Source organism: Aotus nancymaae, unplaced genomic scaffold (genome assembly GCF_030222135.1).
Source record: "Aotus nancymaae isolate 86718 unplaced genomic scaffold, 86718_ANA_hifiasm-v0.15.2.pri h1tg000075l, whole genome shotgun sequence".
Taxonomy (NCBI): Eukaryota; Metazoa; Chordata; class Mammalia; order Primates; family Aotidae; genus Aotus; species Aotus nancymaae.
In genome coordinates this window covers 4,043,060-4,066,507 of record NW_026988490.1, presented here as the reverse complement: position 1 = coordinate 4,066,507, position 23,448 = coordinate 4,043,060, and the positions used below count along the sequence as shown (strand labels likewise).

At 52.8% G+C, this 23,448-nt stretch overlaps 2 pseudogenes; one reads left to right on the top strand and one right to left on the bottom strand.

Moving 5' to 3' along the window:
• Positions 1-1,808: 1,808 nt before the first annotated feature.
• On the bottom strand, positions 1,809-4,464 carry LOC135271071 (PI-PLC X domain-containing protein 1-like; annotated as a pseudogene).
• Positions 4,465-5,128: 664 nt separating this feature from the next.
• LOC135271070 (NUT family member 2G-like) lies at positions 5,129-13,139 on the top strand (annotated as a pseudogene).
• Positions 13,140-23,448: the final 10,309 nt, after the last annotated feature.

Genomic DNA, 23,448 nt, shown 5'->3' with positions numbered 1-23,448 from the left:
ACACAGAGGAAGCACAGGCCCCGTGTCCCAGGGTCCAGGTCACACCAGGATATACAGGGAGAAAGGCTGGGGCCTCTTTCCACACGTCCGCATCACACCAGGACACAGAGGGCGGAAAGGCCCCATGTCCAGGGGTCCATATCACACCAGGACACAGAGGGAGGACAGGCCCTGTTTCCAGGTGTGAATGTCACACCAGGACTCAGAGGAAGGACAGGACCTGTGTCCAGGGTCCCACATCACACCAGGACACAATGGGAGGACAGGCCCTGGGTCCAGGTGTGAATCTCACAGCATGACACAGTGGGAGGACAGGCCCCACTTCAAGAGTTCCAGACCCACCTGACGAACGCGATGAAACCTCGTCTCTACTAAAAATGAAAAAAACACAAAAAACAAAAAACAAAAAACTAGCCCGTCATTGGTGTTAGGTGCCTGTGGTCCCAGCTACTCAGGAGGCTGAGGAAGGAGAATAGCTTGCACCTGGGAGGCGGAGGGTGCAGTGAGCCCAGATCACACCACTGCACTCCAGCCTGGGTGACAGAGGAAGACTCGGTCTCAAAAAGTCAATTTATGGCCGGGTGCAGTGGCTCACACCTGTAATCCCAGCACTTTAGGAGGCTGAGGCAGGTGGGTCACAAGGTCAGGAGGTCAAGACCAGCGTGGCCAAAATGATGAAAGCTCGTCTCTACTAAAAATACAAAAAACTAGTCAGGCCCAGCGTCAGGTGCCTGTAATCCCAGTTACCGCAGAGGCTGAGGCAGGAGAATCGCTTGAATCTGGGAGGCAGAGGTTGCGGTGAGCTGAGATTGCGCCACTGCACTCCAGCCTGGGTGACAGAGGGAAACACCATCTCAAAAATATATATATATATAATTAAATAAATAAATAAAAAAAATTAAAAATTTAAAACCTTTTTACAAGGGGGTTGGGGGAACACATGTAGCCAGGAACAGACCTGTAGGGAGGCCGGGGCACCCTCTCTGGGTGCCTTCAGGATGCCTTGACCGTGGCCTGCAGCCTGCAGAGCGGGGGGCTGGTCAGCTCACGTCTCAGCCCTTCTGAGGCTGCTGTCTGGGCTCCCGGGTGCCTGCAACCCCGGTAAAATAACACAGACCCTGACGGGGGTGCCCATGGAGCCAGGAAGATGCTGCTCACATATCCTTTTACGCCGCACCCGGCCATTTTTCCTTTTTGTTTTTAATTTTATTTTAAGTTCTGGGATACATGTGCACATCTTGCAGGATTGTTACATAGGTATACACATGGCGTGGTACCTCCTAATGCTATCCCTCCCCAATCCCCCCACCCCCTGTTATCCCTCCCCTAACCCCCTGTTTTGTTGTATTTTGAGATGGAGTCTCGCTCTGTCACCCAAGCTGGAGCGCAGTGGCACAATCTCAGCTCACTGCAACCTCTGCCTCCCGGGTTCAAGCCATTCTCCTGCCTCAGCCTCCCAAGTAGCTGGGACTACAGGCACTCGCCACCACGCCAGACTAATTGTTGTATTTTTAGAAGAGGCAGAGTTTCACCACATTGGCCAGGCTGGTCTCGAACTCCAGACTTCAGGTGATCCACCTGCCTCAGCCTCCCAAAGTGCTGGGATGACAGGCGTGACCCACTGCGCCCAGCCTAATTTTTTGTTGATTTTTCTTGAGACGGAGTCTCACTCTGTCGCCCAGGCTGGAGTGCAGTGGCACAATCTCAGCTCACTGCAACCTCTGCCTCCCGGGTTCAAGCAATTCTCCTGCCTCAGCCTCCCAAGTAGCTGGGATTACAGGCGCCCGCCACCATGCCCGGCTAATTTTTGTATTTTTAGAGACAGGGTTTCACCGTATCGACCAGGCTGGTCTCGAACTCCTGACCTTGTGATCCGCCCGCCTCGGCCTCCCAAAGTGCTGGGATTACAGGTGTGAGCCCCCACGTCCGGCTCTGCTATGCAGATTTCTAAACCCATCACAGGAAGCAGTTCTCACTAGGAGCCACTCCCAGCTCCAGGTCGGCCTGCAGGAGAGCCGGGAGCTGCTGTTGTTCCAAACTCCACCTGCTGCAGGGATCACGGCAGCAGCCACACCCGGGGGTACCAGGTAAGCAAATGCAGGGTGAGGGTGAGGATCCCCCAGCCCTGGGAGAGACCTGTGGCCATCCTTCTCCCTCGTCACTCACCCCGCGGGGACACAGCATCTCCCCAAAGATGGTCTTGATGCAGGAGATCAGGTAGTCGTGCAGGTCCTCACTCAGCCCCTGGAAGATCCTGCAGGCCAGGATGACCACCTCACGAGGGTGCCGCTCCAGCCACTCTGAGATCTCCGGGAGCGTGTCCTGGGGGGAGGGAGGGGGCGGGGCAGAGTCCTTCATGAGTCCCACAGCTCGGGGAAGGCTGGGCTCCGTGGGTCACACCTGTCATTCCAGCGCTTTGGGAGGCCAAGGCGGGCGGATCACCTGAGGTCAGGAGTTCAAGACCAGCCTGGCCAACATGGCGAAACCCCGTCTATACTAAAAACATGCAAAAAAAAATTAGCTGGGTGTGGTGGTGGGCGCCTGTAATCCCAGCTACTTGGGAGGCTGAGTCAAGAGAATTGCTTGAACCTGGGAGGTGGAGGCTGCAGCCAGCCATGTCGGCCAGGCACGTTGGCTCATAGCTGTAATCCCAGCACTTCAGGAGGCCGAGCGGGGACAGATCACCTAAGGTCAGGAGTTCAAGACCATCCTGGCCAACACGGCAAAACCTCTGTCTCTACTAAAAATACAAAAATTAGCCGGGCATGGTGGTATGCACCTGTAATCCCAGCTACTCAGCAGGCCGAGGCAGGAGAATCGCTTGAACCCACGAGGCGGAGGTTGCAGTGAGCCGAGATCAAGCCACTGCACTCCAGCCTGGGCAAAAGAGCAAAACTCTGTCTCAAAAAAAGAGAAAAGATGAGGCCAGAACAGTGGCAGTCCCAGTGCTTTGCGAGGAGGCTGAGGCCGATCCCAGAGAATTGGCTTCAGTCCAAGAGTTTGAAAAGAGCCTGGGCAACATGGCTACAAAAAAGAAGAATTAAAGAATTAGGTGTGGTGGTTCACACCTCTAGTCCAAGCTAGAGGTAGTTGGTAAGCTTAGACAGGTGGATCCTCCTGCAGACAGGAGGCTGCAGTGAGCCAACTCAGCCCGGCTCGGTGGCTCATGCCTGTCATCCCAGCACTTTGGGAGGCCGAGGCAGGCCAATCACCTGAGGTCAGGAGTTCGAGACCAGCCTGGCCAACATGGTGAAACCCTGTCTCTACTGAAAATACAAAAATTAGCCGGGCATGGTGGTGCATGCTTATAATCCCGGCTACTCCAGAGGCTGAGGCAGGAGAATCGCTTGAACAGGAAGGAAGACGTTGCAGTGAGCTGAGATTGCGCCACTGCACTCCAGCCTGGGTGACAGAGCAAGACTCTGTCTCAAAAAAATAGAAAGAAAACAAAAAGAAAAAAAGAAATGAAGAAATTCACATCGGTCAAGAACCCCCCGAATGCCAGGTATGGTGGCTCACGCCTGTAATCCCAGCATTTTGAGAGGCTGAGGCGGGCGGATCACCTGAGGTCATGAGTTCGAGACCAGCCTGGCCAACCTGGTGAAACCCCGTCTCTGTTAAAAATATGAAAATTAGCCGGGTGTGGTGGTGGGTGCCTGTAATCCCGGGTACTTGGGAGGCTGAGGCAGGAGAATCGCTTGAACCTGGTGGGCGGAGGTTGTAGTGAGCCGAGATTGAGCCACTGCATTCCAGCCTTGGTGACAGAGTGAGACTCCATCTCCAAAGGGAAAAAAAATAAGTGCTCCTAACAGATTAGCAGGCGTCAGCATCTCCTGGTCTCGTCTGGCCCTGAAGCTGACATCGTCATCCCACTAAAGGTCAGGAAGCTCCCGTCCCTATGGCAGTCTGGTTCCCCATGGGAGGCCGGCCGCCTCCTGAGCACTCCCCGTGTATCCCCTCAGCCTGGTCGTACCTCCACCAGTGCCATGGTGTATACCATGTGAACAAAGTGCAGGTTCTTCTCAAGAGCCGTCCAGCATGAGGGCAATCTGCAGGTGTAAGTACCGCACGCCGGCATCCAGCTGCTCCGTGATGTCCAGCACCTGCGGGCAGAGGGGCTGTCACGTCTCCCTGCTGGTTGCCGTGGCTTCAAAGCTCATATTGCACAGGCTGGTTTCTTTTATTTTCTTCAGATGGAGTCTCGTTCTCTCATCCAGGCTGGATTGCAGTGGCATGATCTCGGCTCCCTGCAACCTCCACCCTCCAGGTTCAAGCGATTCTCCGGCCTCACCCTCCCGAGTAGCTGGGATTACAGGCACCTGCCACCACGCCTGGCTAATTTTTCTATTTTTAATAGAGACGGGGTTTCACCGTGTTGGTCAGGCTGGTCTCGAAATTCTGACCTCAGGTGATCCACCTGCCTCAGCCTCCCAAAATGCTGGGATTACAGACATGAACCTCCATGCATGGCTAGGAGTGGCAAAATTATTAACATAAAAAGGTGAAAGAGGGGCTGGGTGTGATGGCTCAGGCCTGTAATCCCAGCACTTTGGGAGGCCGACGTGGGTGGATCACGAGGTCAAGAGATCGAGACCATCCTGGTCAACATGGTGAAACCCCGTCTCTACTAAAAATACAAAAAGAAAATTAGCTGGGCATGGTGGCACGTGCCTGTAATCCCAGCTACTCAGGAGGCTGAGGCAGGAGAATTGCCTGAACCCAGGAGGCGGAGGTTGCGCTGAGCCGAGATCATGCCATTGCACTCCAGCCTGGGTAACAAGAGTGAAACTCCATCTCAAAAAAAAAAAAAAAAAAAAAAAAAGTTGCCTAAAGAGGTGCACACAGTCTGCCCTGCTGCCCTCCAGCTGCAAGGGAACCTCAGTTCTTTCCTATTGGCCAGAGCCCTTAACAGAATGTCCCCCACCCCTTCCAGTACCTGCTGCACTGCCCCTCCCCCTCTGCAGAATGTCTGGGGTCCTATGTTCTAAACTGCTTTACTTTCAAATTTTACCGGACCTACCTGAACTCAGGAGAATCTGTTGAGGCAGGTCACTCTCTGGGTCCTGCTCTTGACTTTTCTCACTGTGGAAACTGTCAGACAGCAGTGATCAGCACCCAGCCTGAGGGGATGGCTTCAAATGGAGGTGAGTCTGTAGGGACAGGGGCATTATGCAAGTCTCTTTCGCGTTTCAAATCCTTGGGAATTCAAATTTGACACCGCCCCAGGGACAGCTGATAGGGCTAGTGTCGAGGAGGGAGGGAGCACTGGATGTCCCCAAAGACATCACACCTGGAGAGGGCCATGGCACCCTGAGTCTGTGGTTAGGGAGGACGGCTCCTTGGAGGTGGACCAAGATGCCTGGGGGAATACACCGTGTAGGGGAAAGGATGGAGTGGATGTACTGATTCTTTCTAGAGGGGGACGGGTCACGTCACCGTGTGTTTGTAGGGAGTGGTGGGATCGTGTTGTGCCGGTGGCCCAATGAAGATGGTGGGCAAGCCTGAGCCCTGTGTTATGTCTTCGGGCACCTGGACGGTGCCCTTCCATAGTGTTCAGAGGGATTTGGACTGGACTTTTCTAGATCTTAGGGAGGAGTGAGGAGAAGTCGTCTCAGCCAGAGACGACTGTTGGGTGTGATGGCTGTGACAGAGCATGCAGTGACAGCCTCTGGGTGGGCGAGCCTGGGGCTACTGTAACTGCCGCAGCCTCTCAGCTCGCTCCCCAGAGGTGGCTTCTCAGTCAGTTCAGGTAGCTGTTGGCTTTAACAGGGGTGGGGGCAGTGGGGAAGTTCAGGCAACACGGCCTGGGCTTCCCAGGTTGTTCTGAATTGTTCGTCCTTTTGTGGAAGCGCAGGTCTTCAGACCCACTTCCTCTTGTCTGCTAGCTCACGGCCTGTCCTCTGCACTTTGTGTTTCTGTGGAGATCAACAATTTGCCTCTATTCCATGTCTACTACCTCATGAACAGGGGACAGGTGTGGACTCTTGCTGGTTTTCAGTGGAAAGGTCTGGAAAGACTGCTTTCCTTTTCAGTAGAGGAAGGAGAGTAGAACACAAATAGGAAGATGGTCCTCTTATTATTATTATTATTCAAGTTAGGATGTGTGTCCTGACTGATGAGGTGCATGTGCTGTATCCCTGTTCCCCTTGACTGGAGACTGCATGAAGTCCTAGCGAACAGGGATGAGCTCCAGACAACTTTGCCACACCTGGCCTGTGGCCCAAGAACCTCTGGTTCTTGGTTGGTCACTCTATTCAGTTATTGGGAGCTCAAAGGAAAAGGACCAGAGATGGGCTCGTTGTCCCACGACCTACTATAACATGACCAGCAGCTGTGAAAATCCCCAGACACCTCCCCCCCGCCCCCCCTCCGACAGCCCCACTGCTCACCGCTTGCTGGCTGTGCTCTAATCGTGTGCCGCTCTTGCTGGCTGCGCAATGACAGTATCTCAGGGAACTCCACCACTGCTTCTCAGACCTGCTCCCTGGGAACAGAGCTTCCTGAGTGGCAGCCAGGACCACCGAGCACCGAGGAAAGTGTCGCCTGACTCTGACCCATGTTTAGCACTTGCTGGGCATGGTGCCAGAACCATCACTTGCACACTGGGTGTGATGCGTATGGGTTGTCTTCAGGGTTCACGGGGTGCTGGCTTGGGAGAGATTTCCATCCGGTGGTTGTCTTCCATTGTTTCTTTTTCAAGATGGAGTCTTGCTCTGTCACCCAGGCTAGAATGCAGTGGTGCAATCTGGGTTAACTGCCAGGCTCTCTAGTGAAGGGACCCTCCTATGCAGGAACAGAGCATGCGATGCACATTCAGGGACATTTGCAAGCTGCAGTTTCCCTGTCACATGCCCTCAGCTGTAGGACACCCCTGATTCCCCAGTGACCAGGGTGGACCTGGAGACCCCAGCTCATTCACCTCTTTCCTTTGTCTCCACAGCATGCCCAGAGCTGGAAACGGGTGTGACCGAGAACCCTGGCGCCTCCATGCCAGTGTTCACGGCTCTGTCCTTCGCCACACCTGCTCCTGGCCCAGCAGATGGGCCGCCCCTCGTGACTGCAGTGGTTCCCCCAGGCGGCCCTCCGGTGCTGTCTGCCTTCCCCAGGACCCCTCTGGTGGCAGGACACGATGGCCAAGGCCTGAATTGGGCCGGGGCTTCCAACGTCCTTGTCCAGATGAAGACAGAAGTGGGGCCTGTGAAGGCTCCTCAGGCACAGACCTTGGCCCTACCTCAGGACCCCCTCGTCTGGCGGGCTCCAGGTGCCGTCTGTGAGGGAGTCGCATGTCCACCTCCCCGACCACTGGCAGCTGCCCCTGTGGTGCCCGCTATGGCTGCCCACATCATTGGGGTCACCCAGGCCCGTGACGGAGGCTGGTTCCAGGGCCTTCCTCCTCCAGCACCACCACCTGCTCCCCAGCCGGGCCCCATCGTGGCCCCAGGGAATGCTTGTCCATTGTCACAAGGGGCTCATGGAGAGGGCAGCCTGGCTCCCTCCCAGGCCAAGACTCCCCCAGACGACTCCTGCAACCCCCAGAGCGTGTATGAGAACTTCCGACTCTGGCAGCACTACAAGCCCCTGGCCCGGAGGCACCTTCCCCAGAGTCCAGACATGGAAGCGCTTTCCTGTTTCTTCATGTGAGTGTCCTCGGGGCACCGGAGCTCACCCTGCAGCTCACCCATAAAGAGGCTGCTGGATGGACGGGAGGTCACGCTGTTCGGGGGAGCTTGCAGGGTGGTCTTGAAGGCGACGGGTCGAGCTATGGAAGGGCACATTTTCAGGAACATTCATCTGGCTGCCGCTCAGGACAGACTCTCAGGGGCCTCATCTCACCTGCCCCTCACTGTCCCGTGAGTCCAGCCAATCCTTACTGGGCAGGTATTTGCAGCTTTGCCCTCGATCCCTTCTAGAAAAAGGGACGACGTTGCTTCATTCAGAGGATGGTGAAGAGGTGACTTGAGCTCACACATGAGGCACACAGCACAGTGCCCGGCACATGCTGGGCCACATTACATGATAACTGTTATGATTACTGTCCCTACTGCTATCATTATCAGAACTAGGCTATCTAGGACAGTGTTCCCCAAAGCCACGGGCTCCAGTGATGGCTCTGAGTGCACCACGAGCCCAGCAGCCCAGGGCCATGGACTGTGGTGACTGAGGCAGCAATGCCAGCATCTGAGAGTTTGTCGATTCAGTCCCAGTCGTGCCTCTCTCCATCTTGCAGTGCCTCTGTGACCCTGTGTCCCCCGCTGATGAGCAAACCCGTACTCCACGGGAGCTTGAGCACATCCACCCGGCAACACACTGGCCACTCCTGTAGGCAAGTCCCCTGCCCAGGGTGTAGGTGTAAGGAGGCCCCATCTTTGTCCCAAAAAATCTTGCTGCCCCTGCATCTTGGAACTGGTTGCATTCTCCCTTGGAGCTGAGTCCCGGTGCACTGGGGACCCTGATTCTCGGAGTGGAGTCGCCCCAGGCTCACAGGCTTGGCGTGGAGTGGGCTTGGACACCGCTCTGCTTTGGTTCTGGTTTCTACTCATCTCCAGGACCCCGAGGCTGCGTCCCCAGGGGCCGCCTTGCTCCAGAGTCCCCAGGAAGCTGGTTAAATGCTCAGTCCTGGGGCCCTGGAACCTGCACGTTAACCCTCGCTCCCCGGTCATTCTGTGGGTGCGCTGTCTCAGTCAGCTCGGGCTCTGCCATAACAAATCCTATAGACTGGGTGCTTTATCAGGACACATTCACGTCTCCCACTTCCAGAGGTCGGAAGTCCCAGATCAAGGTGACGGCCGACTGGTGTCCTGGCTGGAGAGGGCTGCCTCTGGCTGTGTCCTCTTGCGGCTGAGAGGGAGAGCCCTGGTGTCTCCTCCTGCCCTTATCGGGGCTCGGATGCCATGACCTGCTCTAACCCTGATTAACTCCAAGAACTGACACACCGGGGCTGAGGGCTTCAGCACAGGAATGCTGGGGACGCTCACATTCCACCCATAGTACTGAGTTCATTTGTCAACACTGTAACACTGAGGACTCGAGGGGCAGTTGGAGAGGCCAGCCGGTGGCTTGTGTTGATGACTGATCTTGGGGACATATCCTGCCCACGTGGGGGAGAACAGGACAGGGACAGATGACAGGACATGTGTGGGGGTGACAGGGGCCGGGTGTTGGGACTGGTGGGCTTAGGATGGAGGGTGGGCTTATGGACTGGGACTGACTGCACCGCCTTACAGCCCAGTTCTCAGATCCCTGGCCCGGCAGAAGCCCACCATGACCCTGGAGGGGGGACTGTGGTGGGCCGTGCGGGAATGGCAGCACACGAGCAACTTTGACCGGATGATCTACTACGAGATGGCGGGTAAGTGAGTCTGGGGTGCAGGGGCAGAGCCCACATGGCAGGGTGACAGAGGGTGACAGAAGCCGGATGGCCATGGTGGCTTCTCAGTGTGGAGCATGAGGAGGGTGTGGACAAACGCAGGCCCTACCGGGCCCCTGGCTCCCTCAGGAAGCTGCTCCTCCCTCCTAGAGTGCTCTGGGGTCTCTATCCTGCCCTGGTGGGAAGCCACGCCCTGCTTGGCCTCGGGCCAACCCCTGCCTGACACTAAGGGTCAGGGAGCGAGCAGCCAGCATCACAGCCCAAAGGAGATCACCGCCAGTTGGGAGGATGGGGAGAAGGGGCGCTGGGGACTATAGACAGAGCGGGGTGCACTCTCTTCCCAGCAGTGGCCACAAGTCGGTTTTCGCCCATCCCAGCCTGGCCAGGATTGGAGAAACCTGCGCTGGGTCAGGGGAGACCTGTGTCCAGGACACCATGAGACCCATCTCTGGCCTGCCTGCCTTTGCTCCTCGTAGTCCCTTCCTTTAAGACAGAAAGACGGCAGCCTCAGGGGAAAGGGGCCCTGTCTTTTGCACCCAGCTTTTGCTTCCTCCCGACCGGGGTCTCCCATGCTTCATCTTCCTGGGTTATCCTTCAGGGACCCACAGTCCCAACCTCAGGACTCATGCAACTGGGCAACATCATGGACGCCTTCTGCCATAAACCCCACCCCTGATGCCCTCCTGGGCCTCGTGGCCCTGACTTAAGTCAGAAAGCCCTGTTGATGCCATGGGCTCTGCAGGGGCCGGGTGAGGGAGGGAGAGCCCAGAACTCTGGGAGTAGTTCCCTCTGGGACTGGGGGACGGGCCCCAGGGAGGGCCTGGACAGCCTGCCTGAGGCATGCCTTCCCATTCCCTGCCATCGGCTGCTGCCTGGTCCTGGGGGCAGAGGGCCTGGACCCTCTCAGCACGGTCTACACCTTCTTCACCCTAGGTTCCTACAGTCTGAGGCTGAGGAGGAGATGCAGATTCAGAAGTCACAGTGGATGAAAGGGCCCCAGTGCCTGCCTCCTCCAGCCCTGCCGAGGCTTGAACCTCAGGGACCGTCGGCCCCTGAGGTGGTCAAGCAGCCAGGTATGGCTTCCCACATTCCCACAGGAGCCACGGCAAAGCCCAGAGAGGCCGAGGGAGGCCACTGTCCCCACACCCCATGCCTCCCTTCAAGAGAGGGATTTGTTCCTTCCAACAAGACAGCTCAGGGGAGCTGGGGGGCTGGGCGGCTCCTGGTCACGAAGTGGGTATTCACCTGGTCAGGTTTCCTAGCTACTCTCTCCCCTCGCCATTCCAAAACTCAACAATCTGCCCAGGAAGCAGGGATGAGCGGGTGGAGTACTCAGCATATCAGTGACTCCAAGCTTCCTCCAAAAGGATGCTGTCCCGTATGTGCCCCTCCTGCGGCGTCTCTTCCAGGGGCGCTGTGGTTCAGGTGGTCCTGACCCAGCTGGGACCCACTTCAGGTCCCTGAGCCCTGCCCTCCCCTGTGTGATGCAGGCAGGAGGAGCAGCCCTCACCATACCCATCCTCCTCCCTCCCTGCCTCAGTGTACCTTCCCAGCAAGGCTGGCCCCAAGGCCCCAACTGCCTGCCTGCCACCACCCAGGCCCCAGCGGCCAGCAGAGACCAAGGCCCCCGAGGAGATTCCCCCTGAAGTGGTGCAGGAGTATATGGACATCATGGAGGAGTTGCTGGGGCCTCCCGCTGGGGCCATGAGGGAGATCGAAGGACAATGGGAAGAGGGCGAAGTGGAGCAGGAAGGGGACGGGATGCTTCTAGACCCAGGCGTCCTGAGCTACGCTGACAATCTGTGTTCCCAGAAAGACTTTGTCACCAAGGTGGGCTAGCCTCAAGTGCTGGAGTCTGCAGAATTCCAGGGGGTGGCACTCGCAGGTCCTTGGAATTAAGCTCTGTTCCTTAGCTCCTCCGCAGTGAAGGGGTGTGTGTGTTGCCATCGATTTGACTGTCTGTGTATGTGATTGTGTCTGTGTCTTTGTGTCTGTGATAGGTTACTCTGTGTCTGTGTGGGTGTGAGTGTGGAGTGTGGAAATTACTTGTGTCCATTTTCCTGTGTCATATGTGGGTCTCTTTGTGTGTCTGTGTGTGGTTTGTGTGTCTCTGTCTGCATGTGTGTACGCTACCAGGTCTGTGGTCTGTGTGTGTAGCTGTGGTCGCCATGATATGAGACAGCTCCAGAAGGGTGGGGACGGGGCGCTCACTGCTTTCTGCATCTCCTCCAGGTGTACTTGGCTCCAGGTTACTCCCTGCCCGGGAAGCTCACACCGTCTCCCTTCTGTTTCCAGGTGGAGGCCGTCATTCACCCCCGATTCCCGGAAGAATTGCTTTCCCCAGATCCACACATGGATTTCTTGGCCCTAAGCCAGGAGCTGGAGCAGGAGGAAGGACTCACCCTTGCCCAGGTAGAGCAGGGAGGGAGGGGAACTCAGGTACCCTGGGGGCAGGAGGGACCCGGCACAGAAGCCCCACCTGATTGTCCACCCCACCCTGCGGGGGATGCTCGGCTTCTTGGGGAGCCACTCCGAGGCGGGGAGGTGCGGGTTCAGATGGAACGGGATGGAGAGGAGCCAGGGAGGGGAGTCAGGATGCAAACTGCAGTGAGGCCCAGCGGGATGCCCAGCGGAGCCACACCCTCTGTCTTTGACAGAAAGCCCAGCTGTCTCAGGCTTCCCTGCCTGCCACCCAAGCGCCTTGGTCTTCACCACCCTGGGCCGTGTTCACACTTGAGGCAGAGCCAGTAAGTGCCCCCTTTACTCCCGCAGGTAGCAGAGAAGCGCCTCCTATCCTTGAAGGAGGAACCGTGTGAGAGGGCAGTCCCTAGTCATGGCACCACCCAGCTGGACTCAATCTCTTCTAAGTCTGCAGCAGGCCAAGGAGCAGAGAGAGATGTGCCTGGCCCCCAGCAAGGGGTCAGCATGGAAACCTGCCCACCCCAGACGGCTGCCCGGGATGCTCAGAGACAAGGCAGTGTGTGCACTGGGATGGCCCGGTCCAAAAACCCTGTTGTGCTTTTGGAGAGGCTGGATTCTCACAGGCTGAGGGCTGCCCGGCCAAACTCTCCTTCCCAGGATCACAGACCCACCCCCCAGAGGGCTTCCCGGGACCCTCAGGGACGAGGCAGGGTGCGTACTGGGATGGTCAGGTCCATAAACCCTGTTGTGGTTTTGGAGAGACTGGACTCCCGCTGGCTGAGGGCTGCCCGGCCAGACTCTCCTCCCCAGGACCATAGACCCACCTGCCCAGGCGTGGGGACCAAGGGCACCTGGGGTCTCCCTGAAGCCTCTCCTGTCAAGGAATCACGCAGGCTGTCTGAGGGGTCAAGTGACGAGGACAGGGAAATCCCTGGCATAGTTTCTGCCATGGGTACCAACTACAGGCTGCGGGCCTGGAAGCTGTCCCAGAGCCCTGTACCTGCCTCGGGCCTTCTCAGCCTAGAAGGGCGGGAACCCCAGGGAGCTCTTCAGTCCCAATCTGCGAAGAGAAGAGACCTCAGCCCAGCATCCGCTCCTGCCACCAAGTCCAAGAAGCGAGCTCTCTTCAAGAGGCCCATCCCCTGTTCAGATGCCCCATTTAAGGCCTGGACTCAGCATCTCTGGGGCGCAGTCCCTGGCTTGGGGGCTGGGTGGCCCCTCGCAGTCTAAAAAGAGAAAGGGTGACCCCTTGCTCTCTAAGAGGAAGAGAATGCAGCATTGTAGCTAGTAGAGGGACAGGGCAGGCTCTCTGGTGCCAATCCCCAAGGGTGGGGCTCTCAACTCTCGGACCCTCAGGCCATCAGGTGCCTCAAAGCAAAGACTTCTCCCCCAGTGCTGATCTTGCTGGGCCTTAGCTTGATGGGGGAGGGTGGGGGAAGGAAGGGGCAGGAGGGAGGGGAGGGAGAGGGTGGCTGAACCGGAAGGGAGGGTCTAGGGGTAGGGGGTGGGGAGCAATACCTTGGAGGTCTCATGTGTAAATCTGAATAAACACAGTTGTGTTGGAAATGCTCTCCGGGCTGCTGCCTCTGTCCTCAGGGCTGTGCTGCTCAGTGGAGGGGGTCTGTGAGGGAGTACAGAGGGCCTGGGAGATGCCAGGCACTGGGTACCCACGGGGGCCAGCCCCACACGTTCCTCCAGGCATAGGCTGCCCCTTCAGATGCTCCAGGAACTGACGGATGCTGAGGAGACCCTGATCCCTCCCACCAACCACTCACAAGGCCCCGACTGCTTTAGTTATCAGCATCCCTGGAAAATCCTGGGATGTTGAGAGCTGGCTGGCTCTTGTTCTGCCCCGTGGGAGCTGAGGAGAAGGCAGCTGCCCGCAACGTGGACACGAGGAGAGGCGGTCACTCCTGCTTAACCCTCATCAGGAAGAGCTCAGGCCCTGGGCTGAGGGGAGATGTCGAGGCATCCATCCACACAGGTGTGTTTGGGATACGACGGTGTGTGGGGAGCAGGGGAAGTCCTTCTGCTGGTTTCTGGTCAGGAAAGAATCTTGTCCAACTGGCGGAAGCAGACGCTCCTTGCTGTGGCTGTCACAGGGACTGGCCTCGGGGCACGCGGGGTCCTGCATGGAGGTCCCCACACCTATGATTCCCTTCCCATATGATGATGGAACTCTTGTGTAGAATTGATGCAGACACAGATTTGAACCCAAGAGGTGGATGTTGCAGTGAGCCGGGATAGCACCATTGTACTCAAGCCTGGGCAACAACGGCAAAACTCCACCTCAAAAATAAAAATAAAAATAAATTAGCTGGGCTAATCCCAGCTGCTCGAGAACCTGAGGCAGGATAATCACTTGAACCTGGGAGGCAGAGGTTGCAGTGAGCCCAGATGGCGCCATTGCACTCCAGCCTGGGCGGCAAGAGCAAAGCTCCTACCAAAAAAACAAAAAGAAAAAAAATAATGATCCAGGCATAGTGGCATGCTCCTGTAGTCCCAGCTACTTGGGAGGCTGAGGCAGGAGAATTGCTTGAACCCGGGAGACGCCCACCATCCCACCCAGCTAATTTTTCGCTATTATTTGTAAACATGGGGTTTCACTACGTTGGCCGGGCTGGTCTCAAACTCCCGATCTCGGGTAATCCACCCGCTTCAGGCTCCCAAAGTGCTGGGATTACAGGCGTGAGCAACCATGCTCAATCCATCTCTTTCAATAAGCTTCTGCACAGCAAAGGAAACAAACGACAGAGCAAAGAGACAACCTGCTGAATGGGAAACGACGTGTGCAAACTGTTCACGACAAAGGACTAAAATCCAGAATACGTAACGAGCTCAAATAACCAACGATGAAAAACAACAAATAATCCCACTAAAAAATGGGCAAAGGACATCAAAAAACATTCAAATGGCCAACTGTTATATGAAAAAATGATCACATCAGTAATCACCAGGTAAGTGCCAATCAAAACTACAACGAGATACCTACCACCTCACCACAGCTAGGATAACTATTCTTAAAAATACAAACAGGGGATGCTGACATGATGCGGAGGAAAGGGAACTCTTACACACTGAGGCGGGACTGGAAATTAGTAACGTCGTTATGAAAACCAGTATGGAGATTTCTCAAAATACTAAAAACAAAACCACTACTTGATCCAGCCATCCCACTACTGGCTATTTAACCAACATAAAAGAAATCGGTATATCAAATCAGTATACACTCACATGTTTATCACAGCGCTATTGACAACAGCAAAGATATGGAATCAACCCAAGTATGCACCAATGAGCAGACAAGGAAAACGTGGCATATATACACGATGGAACGCTATTCAGCCAGAAAAAAACATGAAATCACGTTGTTTGCAGCAACATGGATGAAGCTGCAGGTCATTATGTTAAGTGAAATAAGCCAGGCCAGCCATAGGAAGAAAAACATCACACATTCTCACAAACATGTGGGAGCTAAAAACAACGACGACAACAAAAAAAAAGTTGACCTCATGGAAACAAAGAATACAATGACAGGTATCAGAGGCTGGGAAGGGATGGGGGTGAGGAAGAGAGGCTGGTTAACGGGTACAAACATACAGTTAGAAACAGTAAGTTCTAACGTTCTATAGCAGAGTACGGTCACCATAGTTAGCTCAGGCTTGGAGTGCAGTGGTGCGATGTATTTGAATATGTTAGCAAATACGTATTGTATATTTCAAAGTAGCTAAAAGAGAAGGCTAGAATTGTTACCAGCACACAGAGATGATAAATCTCGGCCAGGCACGGTAGCTCACGCCTGTAATCCCAGCACTTTGGGAAACTGAGGCAGGTGGATCACGAGGTCAGGAGTTCAAGATCAGCCTGGCCAAGATGGTGAAACCCTGTCTCCACTAAAAATACAAAAATTAGCTGGGCATGTTGGCAGGCGACTATGGCTGTTTCAGGAAACATCCATTTACACTGTTTCCTGGATTGCAGGCGTAAAAACATGACTGAAGACATATACCGGCCCTACTGCCTGGACAATTCATAACCGTCGTAACAGTTACCATCTCGCTACTCAGAAGATTATATAGAAGTTGTATTTTTCATGAGACTCTATGACCTACTACCCCTAACTCTGACATACACATATTGTACAACCTTAACATATAATTATCAAATGTGATAACCAACGTTCTGTAAATTACCAGCTATTACCATATTTTGGTGTTTGCCTGTTAACCAAGCTGAGGAGGGAAGGGGGAGGTTGGAAGAAGCCTCATTTCACCTGCCCTTTCCCAAATTGCACTTTGAGAGTGTTCAAAAACTCAGTGTGTCCAGGTCTAAATCTCCAAGTGGGTCTAATTTTCACTGCTTAACAAAAGCGATGTAGAAAGCAATTACTGTAACCTCCATCAATCTTTTCAGATTGCACAGAATTCCCTCCTGAAAATTCCAATAGAAAAAAAGACAGGTATTCCCGTTTTAGTATGTACGTCGTCTTTCACACAAGTCATCGGAGAGTGAAAGCCTTTAAAACACTGAAATGTTCTCGGTATAGCTTTCCGACAAACATGATAAAATAGACAAATAATCCATATTTACCAAGATTAAAAACACTTCCACCACGTATGGAAAATCTCTCCAAAAACACAGAATCGAATTCAAAATTTATAACTAAAAAGAGAGGGATCGATCCAAGATGGCCGGTTAGGAGGAACTCGGGATTGCAGCTCCCAGAGAAAGTGCAGAGGGTGAGTGGACGCCGCATTTCCAGATGGATTTTTACTGCCCACAGACCAGGGGATTCACAGGCGGAGGAGCCCCACGGGTCGCCAGCGCCGCTGGTTTGACCGGCGCGGCCGCTTGACCTGCTCCCTGGGGCAGCGGCTCCATGTGCAGAGTGAGTGAGACTGAGTCCCCTCTAAGCCAGCAAGGGGAGCTGAAACGGGGAGTCAAGCCAGGAGATTCCCGGGCAAAAACGCGCCACGGGAAACACAACTGAACCCGGGATGGTCCAGCTCTGTGGAGGAGGGGCGTCCTCCATTACGGAAACACCCTGCACTTCCCAGGGCAATTTGCAGCAACCAAGGCAACCCGCCACTACAGAGACTCCGTCACTACAGGGGCGGGCCAACATAGCGGAAGCAGTTCTAACTACACCCATATAAACAGGACTGCAGGGAAGTTCACACGGAAGCTGGGCGGAGCCCACAGCAGCTCAGCGAAGCCTCTGCAGGCTGAGTGTGACTAGGCTGCCACCTTGTGGGCAGGAAAAACGGCAGCAAGACAGCGGAAAATCATACAGCCCTAACTCCCCGGGACAGAACACCTGGGGAAAGAAAAAAGGGGTTTATGAGTTCTGCTGCCGCAGACTTAAAATTACCAAAATCAGAAAGACAGCAACTACAAAGTCGATAGGTGGATAAATCCACAAAGATGGGAAGAAACCAGTGCAAAAAGGATGAAAACACCAGAAACCACAACACTTCTCCTCCTCCAAGGGAGCACAACTCCTCACCAGCAAGGGAACAAGACTGGATGGAGAATGAGTGTGATGAAATGACAGAATCAGCTTTCAGAAAGTGGATAATAAGAAACTTTCGCGAGCTAAAAGAACATGTTCGAACCCAATGCAAAGAAACTAAGAACCTTGAAAAAAGACTTGACGAAATGCTAACGAGAATGGACAACTTAGAGAGGAATAGGAGTGAACTGATGGGAGCTGAAAAACACAGCATGAGAACTTCGCGAAGCATGCACAAGTTTCAACAGGCGAATTGACCAAGCAGAAGAAAGGATATCAGAGGTCGAAGATCAACTCGATGAAATAAAACAAGAAGGCAAGATTAGAGAAAACAGCGTAAAAAGGAATGAACAAAGTCAACAAGAAATATGGGACTATGTGAAAAGACCTAATCTACGTTTGATAGGTGTACCTGAATGTGATGAAGAGAATGTATCCAAGCTGGAAAATGCTCTTCAGGATATTATCCAGGAAAACTTCCCCAACCTAGCAAGGCAGGCCAATATTCAAGTCCAGGAAATACAGAGAACACCACAAAGATACATACTCTTCTAGAAGAGCAACCCCAAGGCACATAATCGTCAGATTCACCAGGGTTGAAATGAAGGAGACAATACTAAGGGCAGCCAGAGAGAAAGGTCGGGTTACCCACAAAGGGAAGCCCATCAGACTCACAGCACATCTCTCAGCAGAAACCCTACAGGCCAGAAGAGAGTGGGGGCCGATATTCAACATCCTTAAAGAAAAGAACTTCCAACCCAGAATTTCATATCCAGCCAAACTAAGCTTCCTAAGTGAAGGAAAAATAAAATCCTTTGTGAACAAGCAAGTACTCAGAGATTTCATCACCACCAGACTAGCTTTACAAGAGCTCCTCAAGGAGGCACTACACATAGAAAAGAACAACCAGTACCAGCCACTCCAAAAACACACGAAATGGTAAAGAGCATCAACCAATGGGCAAAACAGCCAGCTAGCATCAAAATGACAGGATCAAATTCACACCTAACACTATTAACCCTAAACGTAAACGGACTAAATGCCCCAATCAAAAGACACAGACTGGCAAATTGGATAAAAAGCCAAAACCCAGCAGTGTGCTGTATCCAGGAAACCCACCTCACATGCAAGGATACACAAAGGCTCAAAATAAAGGGATGGAGGAAGATTTACCAAGCAAATGGAGAGCAAAAAAAAAGCCGGAGTTGCAATTCTCACCTCTGACAAAATAGACTTGAAAGCAACAAAGATCAAAAGAGACAAAGAAGGACATTACATAATGGTAAAAGGATCAATGCAACAAGAAGAGCTAACGATCCTAAATATATATGCAGCTAATACAGGAGCACCCAGATACATAAGGCAAGTTCTTAAAGACTTACAAAGAGATCTAGACTCCCACACAATAATAGTGGGAGACTTCAACACACCATTGTCAATATTAGACAGATCGACGAGACTGAAAATTAACAAGGACATCCAGGGCTTGAACTCAGACTGGAACAAGCAAACCTAATAGACATTTACAGAACTCTCCACCCCAGATCCACAGAATATACGTCCTTCTCAGCACCACATCACACCTACTCAAAAACTGACCACATAATTGGAAGTAAATCACTCCTCAGCAAATACAAAAGAACGGAAACCATAACAAACAGTCTCTCGGACCACAGTGCAATCGAGTTAGAACTCAGAATTCAGAAACCAACCCAGAACCGCACAGCCTCATGGAATATCAACAACTTTCTCCTGAATGTTGACTGGATAAACAATGAAATGAAGGCGGAAATAAAGATGCTCTTCGAAACCAACGAGAACGAAGACACCACATACCAGAATCTCTGGGACACATTTAAAGCCGTCTCTAGAGGAAAATATATAGCAATAAGTGCCCACATGAGAAGAAAGGAGAGATCTAAAATTGACACCCTATCGTCAAAATTGAAAGAGCTAGAGGAGCAAGATCAAAAAAACTCAAAACCTAGCAGAAGACAAGAAATAAATAAGATCAGAGCAGAACTGATGGAGATAGAGACACGAAAAACCCTACAAAAAAAATCAATAAATCCAGGAGCTGGTTTCTTGAAAAGATCAACAAAATAGACCAGTAACCAGATTATTAAAAAAAAAAAAAGAAAAGAGAGAATAACCAAATAGATGCAATAAAAAATGATAAAGGGGATATCACCACAGATGCCACAGAAATTCAAACCATCATCAGAGATTATCACAAACAACTCTATGCACATAAACTAGAAAACCTGGAAGAAATGGATAAATTCCTGGACACTTGCCTCCTCCCAAGCCTAAACCAGGAAGAAGTCGAAACCCTGAATAGACCAATAACAAGGTCGTCTGAAGTCGAGGCAGCAATTAAGAGCCTACCACCCAAAAAACGCCCAGGTCCAGATGGGTTCACAGCCGAATTCTACCAGACATACAAAGAGGAACTGGTACCATTCCTACTGAAACGATTCCAAATAATCCAAAAAGAGGGCATCCTTCCCAAATCATTTTATGAGACCAACATCATCCTGATACCAAAACCCGGCAGAGACTCAACAGGAAAAGGAAACTACAGGCCAATATCCATGATGAGCATAGATGCAAAAATCTTCAATAAAATACCGGCAAGCCGATTGCAACAGCACATCAAAAAGCTTATCCACCATGATCAAGCAGGCTTCATCCCGGGGATGCAAGGCTGGTTTAACATACGCAAGTCTATAAATGTAATTCACCACATAAACAGAACCAAAGACAAAAACCACATGATTATCTCAATTGAGGCAGAGAAGGCCTTCGACAAAATTCAACAGCCCTTCATGCTAAAAACTCTCAATTAACTAGGTATCGACGGAACGTATCTCAAAATAATAAAAGCTATTTACGACAAACCAACAGCCAATATCATACTGAATGGGCAAAAACTGGAAGCATTCCCCTTGAAGTCTGGCACTGGAAAAGGATGCCCTCTCTCACCACTCCTATTCAATATAGTACAGGAAGTTCTAGCCAGAGCAATCAGGCAAGAAAAAGAAATAAAGGGTATTCAATTAGGAAAGGAGGAAGTCAAATTGTCTCTATTTGCAGACGACATGATTGTATACCTAGAAGACCCCGTCATCTCAGCCCAAAATCTCCTGAAACTGATAAGCAACTTCAGCAAAGTCTCAGGATACAAAATCAATGTGCAAAAATCACAGGCATTCCTATACACCAATAACAGACTTAAAGAGAGCCAAATCAAGAACGAACTGCCATTCACAATTGCTACAAAGAGAATAAAATACCTAGGAATACAACTAACAAGGAATGTAAAGGACCTCTTCAAGGAGAACTACAAACCACTGCTCAACGAAATAAGAGAGGACACGAACAGATGGAGAAACATTCCATGTTCATGCTTAGGAAGAATCACTATCGTGAAAATGGCCATACTGCCCAAAGTAATTTACAGATTCAACGCTATCCCCATCAAGCTACCAATGACCTTCTTCGCAGAACTGGAAAAAACCACCTTAAACTTCATATGGAACCAAAAGAGAGCCCGCATGGCCAAGTCAGTTCTAAGCAAAAAAGGACAAAGCGGGAGGCATCACACTACCGGACATCAAACTCTACTACAAGGCTACAGGAATCGAAACAGCATGGTACTGGTACCGAAACAGAGATATAGACCAATGGAACAGAACAGAGGCGTCAGAGGCAACACAACATATCTACAACCATCTGATCTTTGACAAACCTGATAAAAACAAGCAATGGGGAAAGGATTCCCTGTTCAAGAAGTGGTGTTGGGAAAACTGGCTAGCCATATGCAGAAAGCAGAAACTCGACCCCTTCCTGACACCTTACACTAAAATTGACTCCAGATGGATTAAAGACTTAAGCATAAGACCTAACACCATAAAAACCCTAGAAGGAAACCTAGGCAAAACCATTCAGGACATAGGCGTAGGCAAGGACTTTATGACCAAAACACCAAAAGCATTGGCAACAGAAGCCAAAATAGACAAACGGGACCTAATCAAACTCCACAGCTTCTGCACGGCGAAAGAAACAGTCAATAGAGTGAATCGGCAACCAACACAATGGGAAAAAATTTTTGCAGCCTACCCGTCTGACAAAGGGCTGATATTCAGAATTTACAATGAGCTGAAACAGATTTACAAGAAAAAAACAAACAAGCCCATTCAAAAATGGGCGAAGGATACGAACAGATACTTTACAAAAGAAGACATACATGAGGCCAACAAGCATATGAAAAATGCTCATCATCACTGGTCATTAGAGAAATGCAAATCAAAACTACATTGAGATACCATCTCACGCCAGTTAGAATGGCGATCATTAAAAAATCTGGAGACAACAGATGCTGGAGAGGATGTGGAGAAATAGGAACACTTTTACACCGTTGGTGGGAGTGTAAATTAGTTCAACCGTTGTGGAAGACAGTGTGGCGATTCCTCAAGGACCTAGAAATAGAAATTCCATTTGACCCAGCAATCCCATTACTGGGCATACATCCAAAGGATTATAAATCGTTCTACTATAAGGACACATGCACACGAACGTTCACTGCAGCACAGTTTACAATAGCAAAGACCTGGAACCAACCCAAATGCCCATCGATGATAGAATGGACAGGAAAAATGTGGCACATATGCACCATGGAATATTACGCAGCCATCAAAAACGATGAGTTCGCGTCCTTTGTAGGGACATGGATGAACCTGGAAACCATCATTCTCAGCAAACTGACACAAGAACACAAAATCAAACATCGCATGTTCTCACTCATAGACGGGTGTTGAACAAAGGGAACACATGGACACAGGGAGGGGAGCACTATACACTGGGGTCTGTTGCGGGGGAGTGGGGAGGGACAGTGGAGGGGTGGGGAGTTGGGGAGTGATAGCATGGGGAGAAATGCCAGATATAGGTGAAGGGGAGGAAGGCAGCAAATCACACTGCCACGTATGCACCTATGCAACAGCCTTGCATGATTTTCACATGTACCCCAAAACCTAAAATGCAATTTAAAAAAAAAAAAGAGAAATGTAAAAACAATTGCATAAACAAACTTGGAAATGCCTATGGGTTGACATTACTGAAGCCATTACTCAAAAGAAACCTCTGTAAAATCGAGAACGCACAATCAAAGCAATAAGATGCTGGAGAAAGCCAAACCAGAGGGGCCGCGCAGTCCCGCATTGCAAATGTCAACACATTCATTCCTAGACGAATACATCCAAGGTCACTCACTAAGAAGAAGAAAAGTGCGTGGCTCTCTAGAGCATGCAAGTGTCGCCCCGCGCATCAGGAAGGGGGCTGCGCCGGCGCGAGGACTGGCCGGTGGGCGTTCCGGCAACCTTCAGCTTGCAAGGACCACGGCCATCCCCCGGGCCTAGGAAGGGTGGCCCGAGGGCAGGCCCGAGTCCCCAGGGTGACCCTACCCGCCCCTCCCCCCGCCCCGGGATTCTGCAACGCTCCCCGTCCCCGCGCCCGACTGCACAGCGCCGCCGCCCCCAGCCCGCGGGCCTCCCAGCTCTGCTTCAAACAAAGCGCGAGCTAACGGGCCGAAAGCGGCCAGGAAAGTGGGGACAGGAGGGTGGCGGCTACGTTGGCGGGGGGCGGCGGAGATGGGGGGATGGAGGAGTATGGGCCGGCGAAAAAGGAGCGCGCGCCCGCCCCGAGACCCAGGCCCGCCCCGCCCGGGTCCCCGCCGCGGCCCGGCCGGCAGTGGGCGCGGTGCGGGCGCCGCTGGAAAAACAATGCTCCGCCGGGCGCCGCGCAAGCCGCACTCACCTGCGCCCCCGGCCAGGCCGCCGCACCCCTGGCCCGCTCGCAACCCGCACCCCCTCACGGGCCTGCACGACCCACGCTCGCCCCGCGCGGACCTTACCTGCTGGCCGCTGAGGCCGCCGTCCACAGGCCCGCGGTTGCCGCCGTCGCACGTTCGCGCTTCCGCCGGCCCCAGCCCGAGCCAAAAGGCGCCTGCTGGATCCCGCTCCGTCGCCGCGGACGCCGCCGGCTCCTTAGCCGGCAGCGAGTCCGCGCACTGCGCCCGACCGACTGCAACTGCAGCCCCGGCGCCCGCTACGCCGGCGCAGTGGAGCGGGGCGGGGCGGTGGAGCGAGGC